This window comes from Toxorhynchites rutilus, chromosome 2, assembly GCF_029784135.1.
Source record: "Toxorhynchites rutilus septentrionalis strain SRP chromosome 2, ASM2978413v1, whole genome shotgun sequence".
In the NCBI taxonomy this organism is placed as follows: Eukaryota; Metazoa; Arthropoda; class Insecta; order Diptera; family Culicidae; genus Toxorhynchites; species Toxorhynchites rutilus.
In genome coordinates this window covers 272,493,694-272,520,331 of record NC_073745.1, presented here as the reverse complement: position 1 = coordinate 272,520,331, position 26,638 = coordinate 272,493,694, and the positions used below count along the sequence as shown (strand labels likewise).

General features: G+C 35.5%; 1 protein-coding gene across 6 annotated transcripts in view; it reads left to right on the top strand.

The window, feature by feature from the left end:
* Positions 1–7,723: 7,723 nt before the first annotated feature.
* Positions 7,724–26,638, top strand: part of LOC129768720 (uncharacterized) — a 75,040-nt gene continuing 56,125 nt past the window's right edge. For 2 of the 6 annotated variants that reach the window (XM_055770547.1, XM_055770540.1), the window contains exon 1: positions 7,724–7,883. The gene's annotated coding sequence lies outside the window, so the exon portion shown is untranslated. The other 4 variants (XM_055770546.1, XM_055770544.1, XM_055770543.1 and 1 more) reach the window with 4 other exon arrangements.

Here is a 26,638-nt window from a genome sequence, read left to right as displayed (position 1 = left end):
AGCCTCGTGTTATCTCATGAGCGCTATACGTTTCTCAATTTGCGCCTAGCCTAATGGTATATAACACAACATATGTCGCTATGACGATTTTGAGTAATATGCGTTCGAAAACTCTTAATGAATCGTTACATTTTTCGTAGAGTGACCCCCTGTGTGATAAGTGACATCGTAGAAGGCGCTATTATCTATATATATATATATATATATATATATATATATATATATATATATATATATATATATATATATATATATATATATATATATATATATATATATATATATATATATATATATATATATAAATGGATTTATGTCTGTCTGTCTGTCTGTCTGATTCTTATGGACTCGGAAACTACTGAACCGATCAACGTGAAAATTGGTACGTAGGGGTTTTTGGGGCCGGGGAAGGTTTTCGGGATAGTTTGAGGCCCCTCCCCCCTCTCTAAGGGGGGGGGGGCTGCCATACAAATGAAACATAAATTTCTGCATTGCACGAGAATTAATCAAGCAAATGAAACCAAATTAGGCATATTGAGGTTTTAGGGTGCAATAAATGTTTCTATGGTAGCTAAACTCTCCACCCTCCTCTCTAAGGGCAACTAAATTAGGCATATTGAGGTTTCAGGGTGCAATAAATGTTTCTATGATGGTTAGACTCTCCACCCCCTTCTCTAAGGAGGGGCTGGCATGCAAATGAAACACAAATTTCTGTATTACTCGAGAATTAATCAAAACAAATGAAACCAAATTTTGCATGTGGGGGTTTAAGGGTGCAATAAATGTTTCTATGGTACCTAGACTCTCCACCCCCCTCTCTAATGGGGGGGCTGCCATACAAATGAAACACAAATTTCTGCATTACTCGAAATTTATTCAAGCAAATGAAACCAAATAATTGGGTGGTGAACTGTCATACAAATGAAACACAACTTTCTGTATTACACGAGAATTAATCAAGCAAATGAAACCAGATTAGGCATATTAAGGTTTGAGGGTGCAATAAATGTTTCTGTGGTGGTTGAACTCTCCACCCCCTTCTCTAAGGCGGGGCTGCCGTACAAATGAAACTCAATTTCTGCATTACTCGAGAAAAACTCAAGCAAATGGAACCAAATTTTGCATGTGGAGGTTGTAGGATGCAATAAATGTTTCTATGCTGGTTAGATACACCTCCCTCCCTCTCTTAGGTGGGGCTGCCATAAGAATAAAACAGAAATTTCTGCATTACTCGAGAATTAATCAAGCAAATGAAACCAAATTTACCATGTGAAGGTTTTAGGGTGCAATAAATGATTCTATGGTGGTTAGACTCTCCACCCCCTCTCTAAAAGGGGGGGGGGGAAGGCTGCCATACAAATGAAACACAAATTTCTGCATTACTCGAAAATTGTTCAAGCAAATGAAACCAAATTAGTCATATGAAGGTTTTAGGGTGCAATAAATGTTTCTGTGGTGGTTAGACTCTCCACTCCCCCTCTCTAAGGGGCAGCTGCCATACAAATGAAAGACAAATTTCTGCATAATCCGACAACTGATCAAGCAAATGGAGCCGAATTTATCATGCGAATGTTACACGAAAACACGAAACATTTCCATGGTGAATAGACACTCCTCCCCTCTCTCTGAGGTGAGGGGGACTGCCATACAAATGAAACATACATTTCTGTATAATTCAAGAACTAATCAAGCAAACTGATCTAAATTTGGTATGTAGAGGTTTTAGGGGGCAAGAAACATTTCTAAAGTGGTTCAACACTCCTCACACCTTTCTGAGAGGGGGGGGATGTTTTTACAGTGGATGGAGAGGGGGTCCCATAAAAATATTACACATATTTCAACTAAAAATATTCCAACCAAACATGACATGCGTTAGCGAAAATTTTCGAAAAACTCTGAAGAAAAAAGGGAAAATTCGGAAAATTAAATTCCCATATGTTGTATTCTGTTCGTCCATTTGATGTTTGCGTTAGCGAAATTGAACTTTGTTCGAAACTGGAAATGTATTTTAATGTGATGAAACGCATTTCTATATCTCCTTCTGTCTATATCAATAAAAAATATCGTCGAATATGTTGATAAGAGCAGAACTCGAGGAAGGAATTGTCCGATTTAGGACTGTCTATCATATTTTCTGTATAAAACATTTGTTCCATGTAACGGAGAAACATGTTATTTGCAAGTGGTTGAAAAATATTGAACGAGAATTGTGTCTGAAAGTAATCTGATATTATGATGATGATGAGTTTTGTTAGAAATACTAGACATTTTATAGTAAAAGGTAAATCAATGAACAGTTCTGCGATTGGACTCATGAACTTGCTCATAGTAAGAAAACGTGAATGTTTGAATTGATAACAAAAAACAAATGTTGGGCGGGACGAAGTTTGCCGGGTCAGCTAGTTCCAAAATAAATTGTTGACGGAATTGTTATTTCGTTCCATTGGTGTGAAGGTTCAGTCGCCTCTAGCCTTGAACAAAGCAAATAAAAAATAGTCAAAGAATGTTTCAGGGCTTGAAACCAAGGACTTTCGCTTAGTAAGAAAACGTTGATGTTCGAAAGTGTTAATTTGAAAAAAAATCAAACGGAACGAATATACTAATGATACATATGATACTAATGGGGTCGACTATGAAGACATTGAATCGGGTTTAGTTGTAGTAACAGAATATAAATCATTCACCTCGCGTAGTACGTATGATTCTGCTGCTTCAAAATGCATGGGGGCTCAATATTTAGCGAATCAGAGACAAAGGAGGTGATAAACTTACAGCACCGAAAGCGATCACGACGTTGTGGTTCACCTGCTTTAATATCATGAAGTACTAACCGAAACAGAAATCTCCCGTTCTCAGCTGTGTCATGATTCGTAGCATTTAACAACAAACAAACGCTACTGGAGGTAGGCTCATACTTTAACAAAAGTGAATTATTCAGCTAAATGTTCAATCTGCGACCACTGCTCAAGAAGGTGTACGCAAACTGATGAGCAGTATTAACAATAAAATAAGAGAGTTTCTTTGAAATAACGATGAATGAATGGTTTCTGTTTTTAGTTCTATAAAATTTGATGTTATTACTTTAGTTTCGATTGAAAAATGAATAATGTTGGGGACATACCGGAGAGATCTAGAACCGCCTAAGGCTATTAATTTAAATATATTGTTTTGTTTCCATTTGTTCAAATTTTTCTTATTGTGTGTGAAGTAACCTATTTTGATAAAAAGTAGTTGACTTGAAAAATTTACAAAAAGTCAGTATGAAGCCCAAACACTCCTAAATTCACACAATCTCCTTCACGGCAGACACATAATAAAAATTAATTAGCTTCTTATCATTTCGGAGAATACTTCAAAACTCATCGAACTTTTTGAAATAACTCTACAGTGGATATTTATAACAGTAGGATACTAATACGCCTAAAAAAGGGAATAGTGCCTAATGACATATAATGTAAAATAAAAAAAAAAGAAAATGAAAAAATTGTTTTAGAGGTTAGTTAGATTAGTTAAAGGTTGTTTAAACTCATTGAGTGTGTTTAGCTTCTCCCAAAACACACAAATGCTCCCAACGGGGAGGTTCGGAGACTTTTTCGTGAACCCGAAAAAGAGGACTTTCTTTATGTTGTCTCAATTATCGACACGTATGGACATAAAAAAGATCGAATTAGGCGAAACGTTATGAAAACTTGGGTTCATCGGTTCTACAAGCTTTCTTCGTTCAATAATTCAGACTCAAACAAAATCAATTAAAATATCAATTTTGATAATGATCTTTGTCTCGACCAATCACTCTGCCGCCATTCAGATTTCGGACATAAGAATCAGGAGAAAATCATACCATCTTTGCAAGACTATATGAAATAATTCGGGTCTAATTGAAATTACCTTTGCGATACCGCAAAACAAAAACATTATTCGCTATATTCATATTATACTATTCTTTTTGAAAATAATATGCTTTTGAAAAATACATTAGTAAACCAGCAAGTACACAACACTAATTAAATATAAGATGATGAGAAACTACTTGTAGAAAAAGCACGAAAGCTGTAGCGAACTAAATGATAGTCATGTGTTACGTCTCATAACTTTGATTAACAATAGTAAAAACTAACTAATGAACAAAACCTTACATTTGAATTTGAAATCTTATGCTGCACCTCGCATTTTGACCTATTTTATTCCTATTTTTTTTCTAGAAATTTAACGCTAGGAATTACTGAAAATTTTTGCACATACATTCAAGAAACTAATGCTCATCATACCACATGTTTAAGAAGAAAACCTTTTTTGGTAGTTCAAGTTTGGCCCCTTCCAGAACAATCCATTGCACTGGTTGCAGTGAACCAATCGCATCAAACCTGAAAATCCGTTATCCAAACGTCTTAAGCCAATTCATTATCTTCATCTTATTGAAACATTTATTCCCACTATATTAGATACTACTTCATGCTATGAACCATGCAAAAAATATTATATATATATATATAAATTGGAATAAACTGGCCCAAACCAGATGTACACAAGTGCTTACATACATATCATGTTGCAATTCATCCAAATGTGTGCATGGAGAGCGAATCCCGCACATATGTTAAACTGTATGCTTGCACGCACATACACTGGGAAAGCCACCAGCTGTGAGTAGGTGGTGCAGCATTCGATAGCATAGAAGCGACATATCGATGACGCACGGACCGCTGTTTGTTAGTTGAGTAGCATTGGATTATGTTGCATGGAAACAGCTGATACGCACATCGGATTTCCTGGAGCCGCAAGCAGAAACATTTTATCAATCATGATACATTTATCGATTCGAATGATTCATGGGATATTCTGAGATTCTAGAAACAAAATTAAGAAAAATTAAAATAGGGAATTTCAGTCTTTTGCGTTTAAACAGAATGGTATTATAAGCTTGCAAAAAAAAAATCCAAACACTCCAGTTGCGAAATAGATAGAATATACAATGAACAGAATGAATAATTACTCTGTACCCATGATATCGTGAACGTTTTCATACAATTTCCAACGTAGCCTGGTTTTGTATTCGTGCACGAAAACTAAGTTTCTTCATGTTCTTATTCTTATTCTCATAATTCTTAAATACATAGAGCACCGTTGTTTTCTGGTTATTTTTCCTTAAAATGCTAATCTCTTATTCTAACCTTTCTCGTGTCGATTAACTTTTGCCGCACTGACCAATGCGCTAATAGTCATTACCCAGAATGAATCATTTCTTCAGATATTTCCCCATGTCATCTTTAAAATGGTACATTGTGAAACTCATTTATGGGGAAACCGACTAGTTTTCAATAATTGATGATGATGGAATCACATCACGAATTACTAATTAAACTATACAATTGAAATACGATTCAAATAAAAAATAAGTATCAGAAGCGTGGCTATGGCCTTTTTTGCAACCTTTCATACTACATTTTTTTCGGAAGATGGAACCATCCATGTTGGTGAAATAAAAGGGATGAAACTTTCAATTGGATTAGCTTCGTCCTTTCCCGTGAGAAATGAAAGTTCTTGGCGATGATATATTCAAGCAGTTACAATCTTCAATGACTGTTGACAAACGTATAATTACATACGTTATTTTAATCAGTACTTAGTTGAGATTTTTTATCCCATTTATTTATTTATTAGACTCATTAGCATTTAGGCTGTAACAGAGCCGTGTTTTAATCGTGTACATGTACATGTATGTTTGTATGTATGTTTGTAGAAATAATAATTGTTTGATTGGCTTGTGTTGGGAGTGGAATATGAATGTTTAAAATGGCACAGATTAATGTTTAGTGAAAACTGCTCCGATGTGGGTTCGAACTCCGGTCGTCTGGATTATCACCCACCAGCCATCTCGCGCGGCTATCTGAAATTTAATTCAACAGAGGTTAAAACTTTCGAGTGCATCAACATTTCATTGACATTTCAATATGATGTAATATGTTCTTTATTAGGATCTAATATGATTCACTGTTTCATGATTTTCTTCAGCATGCAACACGATTCACTACAGTACTGAATCGATTTAAATTATACGCTTATACGACACACAAACTGCATCAGCGTAATATACGCACATGATGCGGATTAAATATGTTTTACGACAATGTGCATCATAAAATTGATGTTTATTATACCGAATTGCGACTTAATTTGACAATGGTATTTAAAATCGAGATTTTACATTTAATGTGATTTCAAATATACACGATACATACTTTGTTTGGTATTATATGCGATTCTGATTTATAAGCCTTTTCTTTTCGATTTCTGCTTTCTATTCGTTTTCGGGAAACTAAGTGGTCAAAACCTGGATCATGGACATCAGAATATTCATCAGTATCAATATTTGAACTTGAAAAGAACAAAAATATAAATTCACCCACTTTTCTAATAGTCTTCATCATAACTTCCTAGAGTCCACTGTTGTAACCTGAAATATTTTCATATTTTTTTTATGACAGGAAAACTGTACCTTCTCGTTGCTTGCGCTTCTCTTGGACTGTATTGTTCTGCTTTGCAGACAATTCTGTTATCCCATCCAGTACCTGCTGGAACGCTACTTCATACGAATCTTTCTGATGAGTATCTGGCCGTTCCCCATCGGAATGCATGTTGCTTCTATTTTCTTCCCAATATTTTCAATCTTAGCGACCTGCTTGGCAGCCAGAATCGAACCAATATTGCCAACAGCCTGTTGCCGGGAGATGTGTGCGTGTTTCAGGTAGGAAATGCACAAAATATAGATCTTGTGGAGAAATCCGTTGTCTGTTGATATTTTCATTCCGATAGCATCAATAACATTGCTCCCACACTTGTGATTCGATTTTCTGATGACGGTAAGCTAGTGACCACTTCCACATATTGCGCTTCGGTAGGAGTTCGCAAACAACACCAGTTTTAATATTGTTCTTCATTGAAGATAATCTCGCTCGCTTCTGCAAACAAAACATATTCAGCGTATTTATAAACACGAATTGGAAATATATCTACTATGACATTTGTAATCCTTTTGCACTCCATAATGAAAATTTAGTTGACACGATTTAATTTGATCAGCTATACCTTCTTACATCTGTGAAAGTACAGAAAATGAAAAACGGATGCATTCAATAAAAGGGGCCTAACTTTTCATATTATCAATTGTAGTTAGACCCTTTGGCATCAAAAGGGTCTGTCTAAAAAATTAAGCACTATAAGTTAGGCCGTTTTTTCAATATGATTTTTACGTGTTTTCTATCTATTCTTAGTAGTTTTTGTTAATTATATGGATAGATGGTTGTTTACATTTTCGAGTGAGGCCTTTTTGACATGTTGCTCTAGAATACTTCCAAGGAACTAGCATTCATTTTCAGTTAAATAGAACAATGAGATAAAATCTTGAAGTCTTACTCTAGATGTGACGCGGTGTAGTCAAGTGTGAATTTTTTTAGAAAAAAACATGTCGAAATCGTTGGATAATTTACATATTCCCACAAAAGTCAGACAAACATTTGTCAAATACAACACACCATATTCCGTTTCCTATTTTCGGAAGACCACGCACATTTCAGCCGATGACACGGTAAACTTTCTTACACACTTGTGTATACTTTCCAACTTGCGTACAGTATGACCACGTGCAACACGGTACACGTGCAACACGGTACACGTGCAACACGGTACACGTGCAACACAGCAACGACGAGCGACGACGACGCGTTCACGCGTTTGCGCACTCATGTTCGACAGCGACATGTATCGCGTATCGGATACCAATAGACATCGGCGGGTTCGACGTGTCTCGGCTCAGTCTAGTGATACTCGTTAGTGAAGCTACACAGTTCGTTTCGCCCCATCGCGTGAATTAACCAATCGATAAGGTTCGTACACCCGTTTTGTGGCTTTTTTTCTACTTCTTCATAGGTTCATAATTGAAATGCGATACAATAATACGATACGAAGAGTAAACTGCAAAACGGTTTGGGTTTGTGGTGTATAATTTGGACCGTACAATCAGTGCAAAGTCATAAATACATACGAAGAGGCAACGATTCTATTCTGTTTGTAGTAGCTCTCGAATGAGTAAATCGATTGTGCCCTCGCCTTTTGGATGATGATGGACTGTTAGGTGCGTCTGTATTGGAAGCAAATGGACAGGTTTCAAAGCGATCTGGTTTTTGTATTTTAACGCTGTGATGTTCGTTTTTGGAATTTCAATAGTTCATACAGAGAAGAATTGAAACAAGTCAGGTCAATATCTTCGTATAAGCACGTGCTGATCATTAATTCTGTGTGTTATCTTGCGACGTTTTTATATGGAAGACGTGACAGCGTGAAGAATTATTTACATCTGTGTGATTTATTCTTCTACTACTGCTGCTGTTGCTGCTGTTGCAAGGAGGCGCGTTCGAAGCGCCACGATTTGTTCTTTGTTTTGCTCAAAAAAAAAGAAAGAACTCGGCGAAAAACATTGCAGAACCGGCACGAATGTTAAACAGCCGTCTTCGTCAGGGTAGCATTCTGCAACGAAACGGGCGGATAGTTTTAATGTTTACCACATACGAAAAAAAAGTAAATAAAACATTAGCAGAAAGTACATAAAAGCGAACGCGAACGGGTTGAATGGAAATTTCCGCTGATCAGTCGCTTGCAGTCGTCGCATAGCAGCTTATCGTAAAGTCGCGTGATTTCGCTGAACGAGGTACTGACCGATAGGTCATATATGTAATACGGTGTGTTTATATTTCTTGTTTTCAAGTGCGGTACCGGCTTTTTCAGCAAATGCGGTCTCTTTGTTGAGATAGGTTGAGAACAATACAATGTGGATGAGAAGCTGAAATAAATTAATATCCACGTCAAAGAGCTATTGTATGCACTGATTGATGATGTTCCGGAATCAATTAATTTATCAAGCATGCGTGAATCAGTATATTTCAATGTGGCAGATCATCTAAGTGTGTCATTCTGAGTGATGATTCAAATATTTACATTCAAATGTGCATACAGAGGGTGTTCAAAATTCAAAATCGTGAATTAGCACCATTAATTGTTTATTTTGTGCTTGCGGAGTGGGACATTCAATTTGGATTTCCAAAATTAGACGTGGTTGATTAGCCTAATTTGTGTTGTTTAGTAACAAATTGTACAAATTTGCCAATACCGGTTTTGCGTTCGATATCACCAAGGGTTCAGAATTGGACATTATTTATGTGTTGGCTGCCCTTATAGATGTCACACGACGTATGATGTCGTTTTCATTAAGCACCACTTAAGCAAATTCTCATCAGATGAATAAACGACAGTCTCAACATAGTGATTAAAATTTTAGGACCGTCTTTCTACACCAGATGGAACTACATAGGTTGGGATTCAACGGAGGCAACATTTAGCCTGCGATAGTTTCGCACGCTACACACAATTTGTGCATCGAGACGAGACGATACCCTTCTACATATTTAAGGTGTCGAAAAGGTCGTGTTTTATCCATACAGCCAACGGGTCGGTACAGCTTGCCGTTCAATGTTACCTCAATGGAATCCCTCCTTAGTGCCTCCAAACCGGTTGGTAATTTCTGGATCAGCTCAGAGAGCTTTTTGGCACCATTGGGCAATCGCCTAGATTAAAAATGATTATAAAGGAAATCGGGGTTTTCGAAAAAAAAATTTGATGCCAAATGTCTTAAAATTGCATGAAACGTCGAGATCTAGTGTCATCTCGAAAAAAAAAGATTGTCAAAAATCGACACTCTTCTTCATCTTTTTTGTTTTAAAGAGGCTCTAAACTTTCCAGTTCATTCGCCTTCATCGACACTTTGTGACTCTGGGACAGATAACAGTAAATCTCGACGAGTAATGCAATTTTAAGGCCTTTGTCATCAACAATTTTTTTTGAAAACCCTTCTTCTTCTTTCTTTGTTTTTAAGAGGCTTTAAACTTTTGCAGTTCATTCGCCTCTATGAAAACCCTGTTTTTCGGTGACCTTTCGTTTTTCAAAAAACTCAAATTTTAACGTCTGTGACACTAATAAATGAAGTTCGAATGAGCTAATATCTTGCATAGGGTATATTATCGTGAAAATCAACATTTCACAGCAAGTTCCGAATGAAAAATTCAGATAACTATTTTTATTTGTACCTAAAACCATACGTTTCGTCTCGTATTCCGAAGAAAAAGTCCTAGAGTGTCGATTTTGGACAATTGTTTTTGTTTCGAGATGACACTGGATCTCGACGTTTCATGCAATTTTAAAACATTCGGCATCGAATTTTTTTTTTCGAAAACCCCGATTTCCTTTATTCCCTCCTTGGGTGATTTTTCGATTTTCAAAAAACTTAAACTTTGACTGCTTTGCGCCACTCTCTCTTAACCCTTTCACTACGAGCGTCGTCTTTACACGACATGGTAGTGATACTGCACTTCGATCACACCAGCGCGATTAGCATACTTTTTGGTGCAGTGCTTCGTACATTCCGACGGAGTACACTGCCGTAATGAAAGGGTTAAGTCCGATTGAGCTGATATTTCGCATAGAGTAAACTGACCAGACGTCCCGCGTTACGCGGGACAGTCCCGCATTTCAACAAAATGTCCCGCGTAAGATTCCGTCCCGCGAAACGTCCCGCATTTGGCAAAAGAAACGAAAATGTCCCGCGATATCAATATTTCAATATCACAATTTGATTATGTTGATTTTCTTAAATGGATGAACTTGAAAAAAAAACTTTTATTTGGCAGACTGTTCAAGAGCGCTGGTTTGATCGCACCGACATTGTGCTTTTTGTTTAGAGAGTGTCAACTGGAAGCGACAGCAACAAAATTGGAAAATGATTTTTATAAAGGTCCCCTATCGATCCGCAGGAACCAACGTGAGTTAGACGAAAAGTTCATTTTTGGTCCCCTAGCTTGGTCAGGGCTTAACGTTTTAAATAAGCCGGAATAACTAGTGTATACACGACAGAAAGAGGCAGAGTTGTTTGATGAAGTATCGTAAATGAAGCGCTGGGCGGTCTTACGGAAGTTGGCCGGAACCTGAACCATGGCCGATGAATAGATGTATATTGGCGTGTTATTTTACCTTTTCCTGGCTTTGGTGGTCGTCTGTCTCTCTATTTTGGCGATTCGCCTAAAAGTTTCATATCGGGCGCAGCTAGGGAATGTTGAGAAGGTTGGTGATCTTCGCGATAATGTTTATCTCCAGCCGATTCATCCTTCAGAAGGTGATGATCCCCGTTTCGGCATAAAGACCACATCACCTTCGCAAGTTTCGGCAAGCACTTCGTACTCGTTCCCCGTTTACCATATGACTCGAAAGAAGAGCGGCTTGGACATTCCCTTCACGCCTGTCAGAGAAGGACCTTCTTCGAGAACTTGATGTGAATGATATATTCGAGGTCATCGCTTATCTGGAGAACGTAAAGTACCCGGTCCCCTGCCATTCGTTGAATTCTAGCATCAAGTACGTCTCGTCTGTCATTATGAGTGCGAAAAGAAGTTTTTCACTTCTTTCGCCGGAATGAAGTTTTTCACCAGCACCTCAAGCTACTCCTCCTGCTTCTCAGATACGGCCGGTCTCGTCTGACGCTTCCGCATAAAAATGTCCACTTTGGCCAGATTATTTTCCACCGTTTGGTCGGTTGCTTCGATCTCCCGGCTTAAGGAGCGGCAAAGAGATGATAATGTAAATACCAGATCGGCTATATATGGCGGACACAAAGTGCCTCACGATGTCCAACTACTTCGCTGTGGGGTGGAGCTTGCAGTATGGAAAAATCATCAAGTTGCTTGATAGTGCTGCATTTTTGTTGTACACTTAATAAACGTGAGATTTGAAGAAAATTTGTTCCTATAAATTATCTTTCATCGCCATCCGAAATTAGTCCATTTTTTTGAATGCCTACGTTAACACTAAAATCGATGAAAAATGAATTGGAATTTTCGTGCATTCCATTCGGTAATTTGAAGAAAATTGTAGAATTTGAATTGTGCTTGCTAGGCGTAAATGCTCTGATTGAGCGAGTGATTTTCGGGCATAAACAAAATCTAAACCACCGAAAAATCACAACTGAGTGCCGATACTCAGAAAGAAATAATACTGATCAGTTTAGACTCGCTAAACTATGGTTTATGTTCACATAACGTATATGCATAACGTTTTGTTTTTTGTTTCCCGCGTTAGACCTCTGACCATCTGGTCACTTTAGCATAGAGTGTTTTTTCGAGGTGGTGAACTTTTTTTTTATGGGGTAACTTTTTGAAATTAGAGATGACCATTTTCATTGGCACTCTAATGTACACGATTAAATTCCGGCTCTGTTACAGCTAAAATACTGATGAGCCTAAAATAATAAACAAATTAGATAGAAAAAGATGAAATTTAAACAGAAATAATTAATCCTTCGTCGTTTCATGGTTGGATGGAGATGTCTTTCCTTAAGTCCCTCATCACACTTTCACTAAACTCTTAGTTAACGTTTCTTATTGAACAGCTCGAATTTTGACTTTTTCGATTTGAGTCGGTTAATGTAGAAACTCAAACACCGATTTTTATACTCCAGCGAACTGCAGAGCAGGCCTTGGCAAAGTCATATTCAACTGAGAATAGTCAACGGACTATGAAGAAATTCGCCTTTGTATTCAATTGAAAAGGAGTTTTGGTTTCTTCCAGCAGTTTCTCCGTCAACATGAATCAACAGTAATTCGGGCGTTTAGTTGCTATCTCACTCTACGACTCGACTATCTCGGTTCATTCTTCCCCGTCAAATAGACTTCAATGCATATTGAAGTGACTCCCTCCAAAATGAATTCGTTTCTCTCTCTCATGCATCCCGTGTGCATGTATCGATATTTGAGTTCAACGTGGTTTGACATGTACTGCAGGGGAGCAAGATCTTTGTTTGTATCATACACGAAAATTACTCACATATATAAAATAGGGTGGAGTGTTGTTTTCAGAAACACTGACAAGTTTGTAAATTTTGTTGATATAAATCCATTTTCTGGATGTTTTTTTTTCATAAAATTGAACTCGGAGACGAAGTGAACTAAAATTTTGTTTAGAATTCCTCCCAAACTGCAGGCTATTTTGTACGCTATTTACTAATACTAACGCGAGGATCTTTATAGCACACCTGATAACTGTCTAAGTTCGTTGGTTTGAGCAGTTATGCGCCACCCTGTATGAACGTTAAAATAAGATTGTGTACGCGGGTCACGAGGGAGGAGTGGAAGTGTGGATTGAAATCAGGTTGAATGAAGAGGCAGAATTGTATTCATTAGTCACGTCAATTAGAATAATCATTTGCTAGATAGTTCATCAGGCATCCCCGTTCTCAACGCTCGTCAATCCATTTTCTAGTCAATTCAAAACATGTTGACGGCGAATGCCAAAGTAGTCATAGTCGAAGCGAAGCTATTGGGAGGAAAACCGATTTAAATTGTTCATCTTTAAAGATTTCGGGCCCTGCTTCTGAGGGGCAAAATTTTAACACTTAACTGTATTTCGCCTAATGATTTGGAGTAATATTTTGATATCGTTAGATTTTACGAAATATTTCAATAACTGGATTTCTTTACACATCATTGTGCATGGATATTCCAAGCTTCTTTGCTATTCAACATTGTCAACAATTGGAAGAATATGTATACTCGATATAGCGTTCGAATATTTGATCTGGTAAAACAGTTTTTAAAACAGCTGATCATATTACATGATGTTGATGTCGCCTATTTTTTAAAGCTAATATTTATTCCTACAGAATAGAAATGGCACCGGAAAGTATTTTTGGCTTCTCGTCTACATTAGCTTGAAACAGCTTGTATATGAACATTTTCATATCAATTGCTCTAATACAGTGATTTTCAACCGGTGGGGACTTCCCTCCTAGTGGGGAATTTGATCATCAAAAGGGGGGAATTATGCAAGGGAATATTGCATATTTACTTTGCATTGAAGATTACAATGATTAGCAAAAATTGTCACAAAACTTTCTTGGATACGCTAAAGTTTGCGTTCCTTGGCAAACATTTCCAAATCTGAAATGTAATATTCAATTAGACCACTTTACAATGTTTGAAAGAATTTCGTCAGTGAATGATGATGGAACAGACGACGAAACAGTACAGAAGACAATTGAAAAGGAAATCGTACAGCATTTGTCAAGATTTTTTACAACAAGTTAAACTTGAAACATATTTTTCATATATCAAAGAACATGATTTGGACAAGGTTTGAAATCCCATTCGACAGGCAGTGACGAATGTTTCGGATCACTTTCAGAACAAACTCATCGATCTACAAATGATCAATTTTGCGGAGTATATGCGGAATAAGCGTTACGAACGTTGTTGTCTTTTGTGTAGTATTTATGTGAATCTGGGTTTTCTACAATGCTGCCGATGGATACAAAACATCATAACAGAATGGATATCGAAGATGACATAAGGTGTGCTTTTCGACAACGTTCTCAAGAATTACAATGTTGGCGGAAATCTTTAAGCCGCAGGTGCCATACTGATTTTATATACCTTTTTTGTAATCAGATACAAGTATAAAATCAAATTTGTTGCGAATATAGCTTGAAAACCGTTTGTAATCTATCATTTTACTGATATGCTACAGACTCTTACTAAATACTGATAGAGGGGAAGCACTGGAATTAATTTTCGTAAAGGGGGGAATGGAGCAAAAAAGGTTGAAAACCACTGCTCTAACAGTTTACATTTTTGAACCTAATCAACAAGAGATCCTGGTTGTATAAGTGAACATGGAAAACATGATTTCGTCGGTGAACATGATGCTAAATTGCTTGAGCAGGCTAACACACGATTCCTTTCTCTTGGAGCTTCTATCGAGAGGATTCTTAATATTTTTAAAGAATTGCGCTCTTATTTTCTTTCACAAGAAAAGTGTCCTGTTGTACTATGGGATTCAACTGAAAACCGATGTTTAAAACTATGATGCTTTCAACCAGAGACATCAGTTGATGACCTTTCAAACATTTATTCGTCTAGTTGAAAGAGACGATGTGTCTGCCACTGATATTGCCGTTAATTTTGATGGTTTTATTAGAATTCTTATCAACGTCAAATTGTCTTCAACTCGATTCTCCCCAAGAATAGCATCAAACCATGGTTCAAAGGTCTGTTATTCAATCGGGACTTCATTCGCAGCTTCTCCCGACTCATATCCAATCACTGTTCCTTAGACGCGCTTTTGTTTCGTATCAATCTTACCAGCAACAGTATCAGTAATTGTGGTGAAGGTTATCACTACATTGAGCATGTTGTTTGGTCGCGCGAGGTATATCTTGTAGCCAAATCGAATTTAGAAAACTCTCTTTGGGCCCGAGGGCCCGGATCTACCCATTGTACTGGTGCGGGATTTGTTGTACCGGTTAGACCAAATTTAAATTTATAGAACTGAGCCTGTAAGTTTATTCTTCATAAAAATGTTTAATTTTATTTATAAAAAAAGAACTCTTCAACATAAAAGTATTTCTGACTTGTGGGGAGCAAAGAGGTCTTGACAGTTTAGTTGAATCAGATGAATCACGAAATATTTTTAAACTGTGGATAATTTTACGATACTGTGGTGGAGTAAATTAAAAAAGGAAAAGTTAGTCTACTAAACGCACTACAGTATAAATGAAATTTCTTGAAGTCCACTCTTAACCGACCATTCAAAGTAGCATTAGTAAAAAACTTCTTTTCCTGATAAACGGAAACTTGCTATTTGATGAGTGCGCAACAACTAAAGTAATAAAAATTGATGAGATAAGGTGGTGGTGGAATTAATAATCCTTGCCAGTTGCGAATCGTTGGGTGCAAATATTCTCAGAAATGGAAAATGAATTTCTATAGTGTCACATAGCTTACTTATTATATTTTATGTGTGTCTAGTAGTACCACATCAGCTGGAATGATTTATCCGTGATGAACAGTATGTGGACAACTGGAAAGTCACAACTCATAGTTGAAATCACATATTATTGTCAAATAGAACTTTTATCTGAATTGTGACAAAATTTATGAGAAATTGTCTGAATTTTTTTCCTACTAGAGAACAAATGAGGTACAAAAAAGAATTTATTTTTGGATTTTTTAATTAGGGTGGATTGAGAAATTATTTTTTTCCCATTTTATCCAAAAAGTTCTGGTTTAATATTTTGCGATAAGGAACAAAACTAGCAATTTTAACGGAATCTGAGAACCACCATATCGGATTGGCATGGAATTTTCTATCTATATATATAAAAATGGATTTCTGTCTGTCTGTCTGTCTGTCTTTCTGATTCTTATAGACTCGGAAACTACTGAACTGATCGACATGAAAATTGGTATGTAGGGGTTGTTGGGGCCGGGGAAGGTTTTCATGATAGTTTGAGACCCCTGCCCCTCTCTAAGGAGGGGCTGCCATACAAATAAAAGACAAATTTCTACATTACTCGAGAATTAATCAAGCAAATGCAACCAAATTAGGCATATGGAGGTTTCAGGGTGCAATGAATGTTTCTATGGTGGTTAGACTCTCCACTCCCCTCTCTAAGGGGGAGGGGCTGCCATACAACACAAATAAAACACAAGTTTCTACATTACTCGAGAATTAATCAAGCAAATGCAACCAAATTAGGTATATGGAGGTTTTAGGGTACAATGAATGATTTTATGGTGGTTAGATACTCCTCCTCTCTCTAGGGGGGGGGGGGGAGGTAAATGAAACACAAATTTCTACATTACTCGAGAATTAATCGTGCAAATGAAACCAAATTAGGCATATGGAGATTTAAAAACATGCAATAAATGTTTCTATGGTGGTTAGATACTCGTCCTTTCTCTAAGGGGGGGCTGCCATACAAATGAAACACAAATTTCTACATTACTCGAGAATTAATCGTGCAAATGAAACCAAATTAGTCATATGGAGATTTAAAAAAATGCAATAAATGTTTTTATGGTGGTTAGATACTCCTCCTTTCTCTAAGGGGGGGCTGCCATACAAATGAAACACAAATTTCTACATTACTCGAGAATAAATCAAGCAAATGAAACCAAATTAGGTATATGGAGATTTCAATAAATGCAATGAATGTTTCTATGGTGGTTAGACACTCCACCCCCTCTCTAAGGGGGGCTGCCAAACAAATGAAACACAAATTTCTGCATTACTTGAGAATTAATCAAGCAAACGAAACCAAATTTGGCATGTGAAGATTTTAGGGGGCGCGAAACGTTTCTATGGTGAATTCCTTCCCCTCTCTCAGGGGTGAAGAGGGGAGGGGTCTGTCATTATTCCATCATATTTTCTGTATCAAACATTTATTCCATGTAACGGAGAAACATGTTATTCGCAAGTGGTTGAAAAATCTTGAACGAGAATTGTGTTTGAAAATAATCTGAAATTATTATAATGATGAGTTTTGGTAGAAGTACTAGGATTTTTTTTTAGTAAAAAGTACATTCAACGGGATCGATTAGAAGATCAATCAATGAACAGTTCTGCGATTGGACTCATGAACTTGCGCTTAGCAAGAAAACGTGAATGTTTGAAGGTATTGATAACAAAAAAACAAATTTTGGGCGGAACGAAGTTTGCCGGCTAGCTGAGCCTGTATAAAAATGAGGCTGTACAATAAAAATGTTTAATTGTTCGGTTTTATTCATTCAATAAAATTCTTAAAAAAATGGGTTTTTGGTTTTTTTGTATACGTGTCCCGTTTATAGTCCGGAACTATTTGGTCAGCCTATCGATTACAAGTAAACAATAAACATGTGTCGCAATCAAAACAAAAACAGCTGAATAACGAGGTACGGCAGATCCCGCTTCGGGGGAAAAAAATCTAACCCTTGGCATCCTGTATATCCGAGGATCATGCTTCATAATGAATTGTAGATCTTTTATGTTGATCACAATGTTTTCGTACAGGTGTACAAATTTATGTTATTCTGTTGTAAAATTATTGAATTTGCATGATACGTATTGTAAACACTGGACAGTGTCAATGAAAATCGTAGTGACAGCGAAGGTTCCGGTTGAAATTTAGCGAAACAAGCAATTGAAGCGAGAGGCAAGAGTTTGCAAACGGGATCGATGTAGAATGAGCTGGAAGAATAAAATAGTAAATAAAATAGTTATTTTCTAAAGGAATGGAAATAGAAAAATGAACCTGAAAACCTGATCAGTTGTGAGGGAAAAGCCGGCCCAAATCAATAATCACGCATATTTGACTAACCGGATGGCTTACCGGGTAAATTGAAGGTCCACAAACAACTCTCACGTTCTGCACGAAGTCGTCGAAATTAAGTTGTTGTAACGAGCCTAGGTTGAATCCATCATGCGTCACTCGCTCTACCGCTACCTTTCAGCGAGGTGAACAACGAATCCCAATCCGCAATGACGAAGGTGTAGCGTCGACATCCGTATTTTTTAAGAAATTTTCTCCATATCAAATTGAATCAAATCCATTACCATTTTCTCTTCACAAAGCGGAACGCAAAGCTTAATACTGTCAACGCGAATATGGGGCATTTTGTTGCTTTGGTGCTAAAGTAACCTAATGAAAAATTATGTAAAACTGTACTTTCTATGTATTTGTCGACCTATCTCAAAAAGGTTGTTTGAAGGTTGATTTTGTGCTGTAAGACGCCGGTTGTTTGTCTCACTTCAGTAAATGATAACTGAAAAACAAAGAACATGCCGAATTATGGTATCGATTCATGAATCAAAAATGGTTCGATAAATTTACACTTCAGACGAAAAAAAAATCGATCGCAGACAAAGTTGTGGCGTTGGTTTTTTCAAACACGTTTGCGATAATCATCATTGATTATTTTCAATAAAGAAAAGCCATTAATAGGCCGCATTGGTCAAAAAAAGGCTTATTCATTACCCGTCATTCTGCGGGATAAAGTTCGAACTGATACCCAGCGCTATCCAGATTGCTTCTTGGTCTTTTGGATTGCGTTTTCTTTTCGACCTTGAGAGAATAATTTGATGGTAAAAGAATTGATTAAGTGGTAGAGTCTGCGGTTGATGGCTATTTAATGGGTTAGTGATTTCCATATTTCTCTGATTCGCATCATTGCCTTTATCCTGTCTCACCAGTTTCAGTCGGCCTCACAAAAAGACTATCCACATTCTCTACTAAAAATATTGAGAAATTATAGTTTTGGCACTGACATTCGGTCAATATAATTCCTCCATTAGATCGCATAGTTTTTTTTCTCGTATAGCATTCTTGACTATTCTATAGACGAATTTCATGCCAACTCGTCTTGGGAGTTGGTAGCACCATCTCAGATAGCAGTGAAACGTTGTGGGTGTAAAGACATGGGTCATTTAAGCAACTTTGTATACTTGAAATATTCGAAAAGGAATTAGACTACTTTTTGGAAAAAGCCATATTTTTTTCTTATTAAAAAAAAATATATTACTTAAATTATAACTTAAAAACTATTTTTTTCATCCCTTTTGTTTCATTCTAGGCTCATTAGCATTTTAGCTGTAACAGAGCCGTGTACATGTCACATGTTTATCATATCTATAATTAGCACATTACACAGTTGCCATTTTTCGGCGTAAGAGTATTCCCTACTATACCATTGCATATGGTACACATTTACACAGTAGCCATTTAGGCGTAAGAGTTTTCCTTTTGTTCTTCCATTATCCAGTTAGACCGGACAGCGGAGACAATTGATTGATCATTGTTGAGTTATTTATAGAACAGCAGCCCGATGTGTCTTGCAGAGCAGAGCAGTTGTATGGATGAATCGACCTTATTTCCACCGTGGATCGATCTCCATCGCTGATGATTGTTGCGTGGACGTAGTTATTCTGTAACAACACAAAGATGGTCAATGAGGGCCCTAAGTTTGGAACTCACGATCGATCGCTTACTAAACGAACGCGCAACCAATGTGGCTACGGAGACCCCCTACTTAAAAATTATGATACCTACAAAATTCTTGTCAAAGGATGAAATGTAGGAAATTGTTTAAATTTTTACAAAAAAAATACAAAAAAATTTTTGGAAAAAATTTTGCTGACAAAAAAGTTATTTAAAAAATTAAAATTCAATTTTCTCAAAAACGTATTTTTTATTAAATTCCCAAAAAAAAATATATATATATATATGAATGACCCTTACAATTTCTAACAAGCCGTCCATACATCGGAAGATGGGCACTTTACAGGGAAAAAGTTTTTCGAACAACAACTTTTTCATATTCTCTTTGAAAAAAATACAACTTATCCTAATTTTGTTTAAAGTTAAAGATAGCGATATAATGTATTCGACAAAGTTTTAGATCTTGTTAAAATATAAACTTTTGTCGCAGACATCAACTTTCTATCTTTTATAGTTTTTGGAATATAAGGCATTTTTGTATGAAGACTCCTGAGAAAAATAATTTTTTGCTCGTTACATTTTTGTGTGTAAATTTTCACGTCTGACATGTTCTTGACATGTTTCTAAAAAGAGAAAAGTTAGCAAAGCATTTAATATGCGATAATTATACATAAAAATGTAACGAAAAGAACATTAATAGTATTTTTTTCAAAGAAAAATCATCGTTCGGTGTATGGAAAATTTGTTGGAAATTTTAAGGGCTATTTATGTCTATTTTTTCAGAATTTTCAAAGCTTATGTTTTCGAGAAAAATGAATTTTAATTTTAAAAATTTTTTTTTCAATGAAATTTCTTTCAAAAAAATTTAATTTAAATTAAATTTTAAGTTTTTTCATATTTTTTTCGAAAAATCTTAATTTAAAAACTATAAGATCTACAAAAAGTTGGACAGAGAATGAAATATAGGAAATTACTTAGAATTTCATTAAAAATTATCGAAGAATTTTTTTTGGAAAAAAATTTCATTATAAAAAAAACATTTGAAAATTTAAATTCATTTTTCTCGAAAAATATGCTTTTGAAATTAAAAAAAAATAGATATAAATAGCCCTTAAAATTTCCAACAAGTTTTCCATACATCGGACGATGGGCACATTTACACGGAAAAAGTTTTTCAAACAACAACTTTTTCATGTTTTTCTTTGAAAAAATGCTATTAATGTTCTATTCGTTACATTTTTATGTATAAATTATCGCAACTTGCATGATCTGCTAATTTTTTTCTATTTAGAAACATGTCAAGAACATGTCAAACGTAAGAAAGTACACACAAAAATGTAACGAGCAAAACATTATGTTTTTCAGGAGTCTTCATACAAAAATGACTTTTATTCCAAAAACTATAACAGATGGAATGTTGACGTCTTCGACAAAAGTTCATATTTTAACAAGATCTAAATTTTTGTCGAATACATAACACGAATAGGATTGGTTGTATTTTTTTTAAAGAAAACATGAAAAAGTTGTTGTTCGAAAAACTTTTTCCCTGTAAAAGTACCCGTCTTCCGAAATCGCATAGAAATATTGAACGAAAACTGAAAATATGCTATCTTTGAAAAATCATAACTTAAAAACGAAAAAAAATGCCTCCCTGGTTTCGAGATATGTTATGTGAAAAATGTTCAGCTTTCATAAAAAATATAAAAAAATATGGCGCCCTTGGTCCCTATACGATGTGACCTATAAAAACCAAATATAATCAATAATTACGAAAACAAAATCCATTTTTGTTCAGAGTGTAATATTTTTTCAAACAAGACTAGCTTATTGGCTTTGATTGATATGTCGATCATCTGAATCGGTCCAGTAGATCAAAAGTTATGATTTTTTGTAGTGGAAAAAATGTAAAAAAAATGATTTTTCGGGCCATCGGTTAACTTTGAAAAATCATAACTCAAAAACGAAAAAAAACGCCTCCCTGGTTTCGAGATATGTAATGTGAAAAATCCTCAGCCAGAAAAATATAAAAAAATATAGCGCCTTTGGTCCCGGGTCCATGAAAACTATAAAAAACCAATACAATCAACAATAACGAAAATTTTATTCAAATTTTCTGTAACTGTTGTATTTTTACAAAAAATACCAGCTAATTGGCATTAATATAATGTGTCGAACGTCTGGTCCAGTGGTTCCAAAGTTCATAATTTTTGAAGAAAGTCATTTTTGGCAAAAATGCAAAAAATGGATTTTTCGGACCACCCTAAAAAGGAAATGGTTAACCTAACAAAAAAATAAAAAAATACGTGTCTAATAATTTGCGATAAAGAACAAAACTACCACTTTTGACCAAAATCTGAGAACCACTATATCGGTTTGACATGGAATGGCTGCATATATATATTTTTGGGAATTTAAAAAAAATACGTTTTTGAGAAAAATGAATTTTCATTTTTAAAATAACTTTTTTGTCAGCGAAATTTTTTTCCAAAAAATTGTTGGTATTGGTATTGGTATTGTGAAAATTTAAACAATTTCCTACATTTCATCCTTCGACATGAATTTTTTAGGTATCATAGTTTTATGTTATAATTTTTTTTTTAAATTAAGAACAAAAATTTAGCTTTTTCCAAAAAGTAGTTGTTGGGTTATGTTTTCCGAAATTGTCTTTCGGACCGATTTCTTCTAGCCAGTCACAAATCTCGTTTCGTTGTAACGTAGCTTTAGCTGTAAGTTTATTTTTAATTTAGTTTTACAATAATTCATAAGAATATATTAATTAGACTTACAAAATTCGGTTTGCCGGTGTAGTATAAGACAATTAATTCTTTCGCAAACAGCAAACTTCAATTTCACTTTCTATATAATTAGGTAAGGTTAGGTTAAGTTTCGAGTAATTTAGTACCTAAGTAATTTTATCGTAGGTACTTACAATTCGCATGAACTGGTATAGAATAAGTAACTTAAGTAACTTAAGACCAATTACTTTAGGAATACTTTAGTAAGAATATAATTTAAGGAAAATTCACTAGTTCAATTTACGCCACCTTTTGACTGCACGCTCTATCTAGGAATGAAAGCAGGGAATAGAAACAATAACTACTCATGTTCTTTTTGATTTTTTCTTCCTGTCTTCTGTCAGAACAACGTTTTAATCTAAGATAAGATCAGACAATAGGGGGTCTTTTACGGACCAAATTTCTGTCAGTCGTTCTGATTTCTGATTGGTCGATTTCGATAAATTTTGTAAACAAAGTCGATTTTTCCAGTGTTGCCAATAAAAATAAATTACGTTGGGTTTGTATTGAATTTAGAAAAAAAATGAATTTAATTGATATAACGATACTTAGTTTAGAGGAAATGTGAAGGAATTGTATACACGTTTTACCTAATTATTTTGTTACTATATTTTGATTGAATTGAAAAATTTATATATATATATATATATATATATATATATATATATATATATATATATATATATATATATATATATGTATAGTTTCTTTCTTTATTGCAAAATATTAGACCCGTATTTTTTATTTTTTCGTTAGGGTGACCTTTTCTTATTTTAGGGTGGTCCGAAAAATCATTTTTTTCAACTTTTTCCTAAAAGTGCCTTTTTTAAAAATTCATAACTTTTGAATCACTGAACCGATTTAGATGATCGATATATCAAATTGAAGCCAATTAATCTTTTTTGGAAAAATATTAGGCTTGCCAAGAAATCGAATTTTGTTTTCGTAACTATTGATTGTAGTTGTTTTTTGTTATTTTTATGTTTTTTGTTTTTATGTTTTTATATTTTATGTTTTTTCTTGAAAGCTGAGGATTTATTACATAACATATCTCGATATCAGATAGGCTTTTTTGTGTTTTTGAGTGACTTTTCAAAGTTAACCGGTCGTCCGTAAAATCATTTTTCCACTCTTATCCAAAAATAATTTTTTGCAAAAATTTATTACATTTGAACTACTGAACTGATTGAGATGATCGACATATTAAATTGAAGCCAATAAGCCAATCTTTTTTGAAAAAATATCACACTTACCGGAAAGATAAGATTCTAGTCGCATAGGTCTAGTCTAGTCACATAAGAATATTGAACGAAGACTTAAAACATGTTAAATTTACAAAATAATGACTCTAAAACGAAAAAAACACCTCTCTAGAACCCTCTTTCCAAGTTCAATACTTTTTTCAATATTTTTTCTATTAAAAATCTACCTCATTGGCTTCAATTAGATTTATTGATCATCTGAATCGGTTCAGAGGTTCAAAAGTTATGATTTTTTGAAAAAGTCATTTTTGGGAAAAAGTGGAAAAAATGAGTTTTCGGACAACACTAAAATGGAAATGGACATAAGTTTAGTTTAATAATAATCTATTTGGTTTCTGATACTAATATATTTTATTTCTACCATGCCATGCTCCTGCTATCAAATTTTCGTTTCCTTGTTTTTTTGTTTTCTCCGCTTTTTAAACGAAAAGATATAAATTTTTTTATAATGTCATTCCTTGTTTTTTCACAATGGAATAAAGTGGATGGCAAAACATACATTTCTCCTGCCATTTTCTTCGGCAAATCAGCTTCGTTAGGTTCCAAATGCGATTTCATATTTCGGAATAGAATTTCCATTGCTAAGAAGAAATTAAAAGTCTCATCATTCACTATGCAGATGGGAGAGTTAGAAGCTGTAGCTCGCAAATATGAAAAAAGAGACGGTTGATACAATCTAGGTTGTGTTTTGCTGACTACCAATCTCTTGTTACACTGCTGACAGGTTCTTTCCCGCTGAATAATTTTTTTGATGATGAAACCAGCTATATAGAACAACGAATTTTGTTCTGTTCTGTCGAGAAAAGTTTTCGCTTCATCGACGGTGTACTCATAGTCGAATTCAATATTCATATCATCCACATTATCACTAGAATTAGATGAAGCTGAAATTCGATATGATGTCGATGCTGCTTCATTGTCCATCAATTTCTGGGCTGAACATTCTTCACGCCGCTTTGATAGCAAATCTATCAATCCAATAAGATGTTGTTGTGTATCGGCTGTATACGAAGCATTCGGTACTACGGTCATGTATTGCGAAAGAGTCACAATTTTCAAGTTATTGCTGAATTGCAATGGAGTTGGGCGTCGTTGCTTTGCACGAATCAATGAGAAAAGACTCTCCAGACAATCTTGGACGAACCGCGATGTAAATATTTGTGGGTGTCCTTCATGCAAAAGCCGATCTGTCAACCTCACAATTGCATTCGTGGAAACGATTACACTTGTTTGCCATGGTTTCCAATGTCCGTGTCCTACTTGGAGATCATACATTAACCGCACCATGGTCTTCAGATGAGCGATATCCTCGTCATATTTCATAGGATCATTCAAACAAAATACTTTTTCTTCTGCCCTATTATTGATAAGCTCGAACCATCGAGCAAAGTCTTCTATGAAGCATGCGGTAGTAAGAAGCTCCGGTAATTCTCGTATTTCCGCATGAAACTTCAATGCTGCAGCCACCGTCCTGTTGCAATATTTTGTTGCGTTGCATACTTTCATTTTATCTATTGAAGATGTTCTGTTGTCAAAGCACACATCCGAGGCCGTTAGTCTGTGACAAAGCCGCAACGTGTTGTTTATTTCGGAGTTCACGATTGTGGTTAAATGGTCTCGATGAACAATATTGGATGTTAGCTTTTTTTCACGAACATACTAATCCGGAACTTTCAGGTAGACATTGTTCAACCAGCCATGTACTGTATTTTTAAATACGTGTACGGGATCGGGTATGATCTCTAGCATTCTGTTCTCAGCGTTTGGATGAGGTATCGCAGCATTTAATGTCTCATTTTTGCGACGAATATCGATCCCCAAATCCTTCCACATGCGCTGGTTTTCGGACCCGGAATCTGTTGTTATAAAATGGACACGCAAACTGATTCCCTCTGCTCTTGAAACTGCAGACAATACAGCATTCTTCAAAAACTCTTTTTGTATAGAGTTGCCGGTGTACTCGAAAGCAACCACCTGTTTCCAGCGCGCTGTGATTCCAACTAGCATGAATACCAAAGCTTTACAGGCTAAAGTTTGGGACATAGGAAGCGTTGTTGTTCCAACAAACTGCTTCGTATTTTGGCAAAACTCATTTGCCTCGTCTATGCTCATTTCGTCTAGAACCAATCCGCAGTCCTTTTCTTCAACCGACATTGTGGAGACTTTATGTTGTAGCAGCTCGAATATATCTTCAAGAATACCTACAAAATATCATTTCATATATTAACATGCGATGAGACATATGATTATAATTACATACCAGGACTGAAACGAACTCCTTCAATTTGGCGTAGTAGAGTCCTCGTGGATGGGAACGGGAAGCCTTTTTGAATAAGCTTGTCGTATCCACCTTGACATGCAAACCGAATTTGTAAATTTTCCGTAATCGTTTCATTGGACCAACGTTTCACTTTTTTAACCTCTCCTGTTAATAGCTTAATTTGATCTTCTCTGAAAAGCTTCTTCAAGGGTTGTTTTCCACGAATTCTCGAGGTCAGATATCCGCATTTTTTTCTTCCGTTGTTTTACAATTCTATTAACGGTTACATCAATATAAAATATTAGAAAATAACATATTTTTTGACACACTACCTTTTCAGCTTGGAAATTTGATGTTTCAAACGAAATATTTCTTCCTGTAGTTGTTTATCTCCTTCATATACGTCAACCAAATCATAATTGTTCTCAATACTTTGTATCTCTTCCCATTCCTCATTCGCGGATGCAGCTAAGGT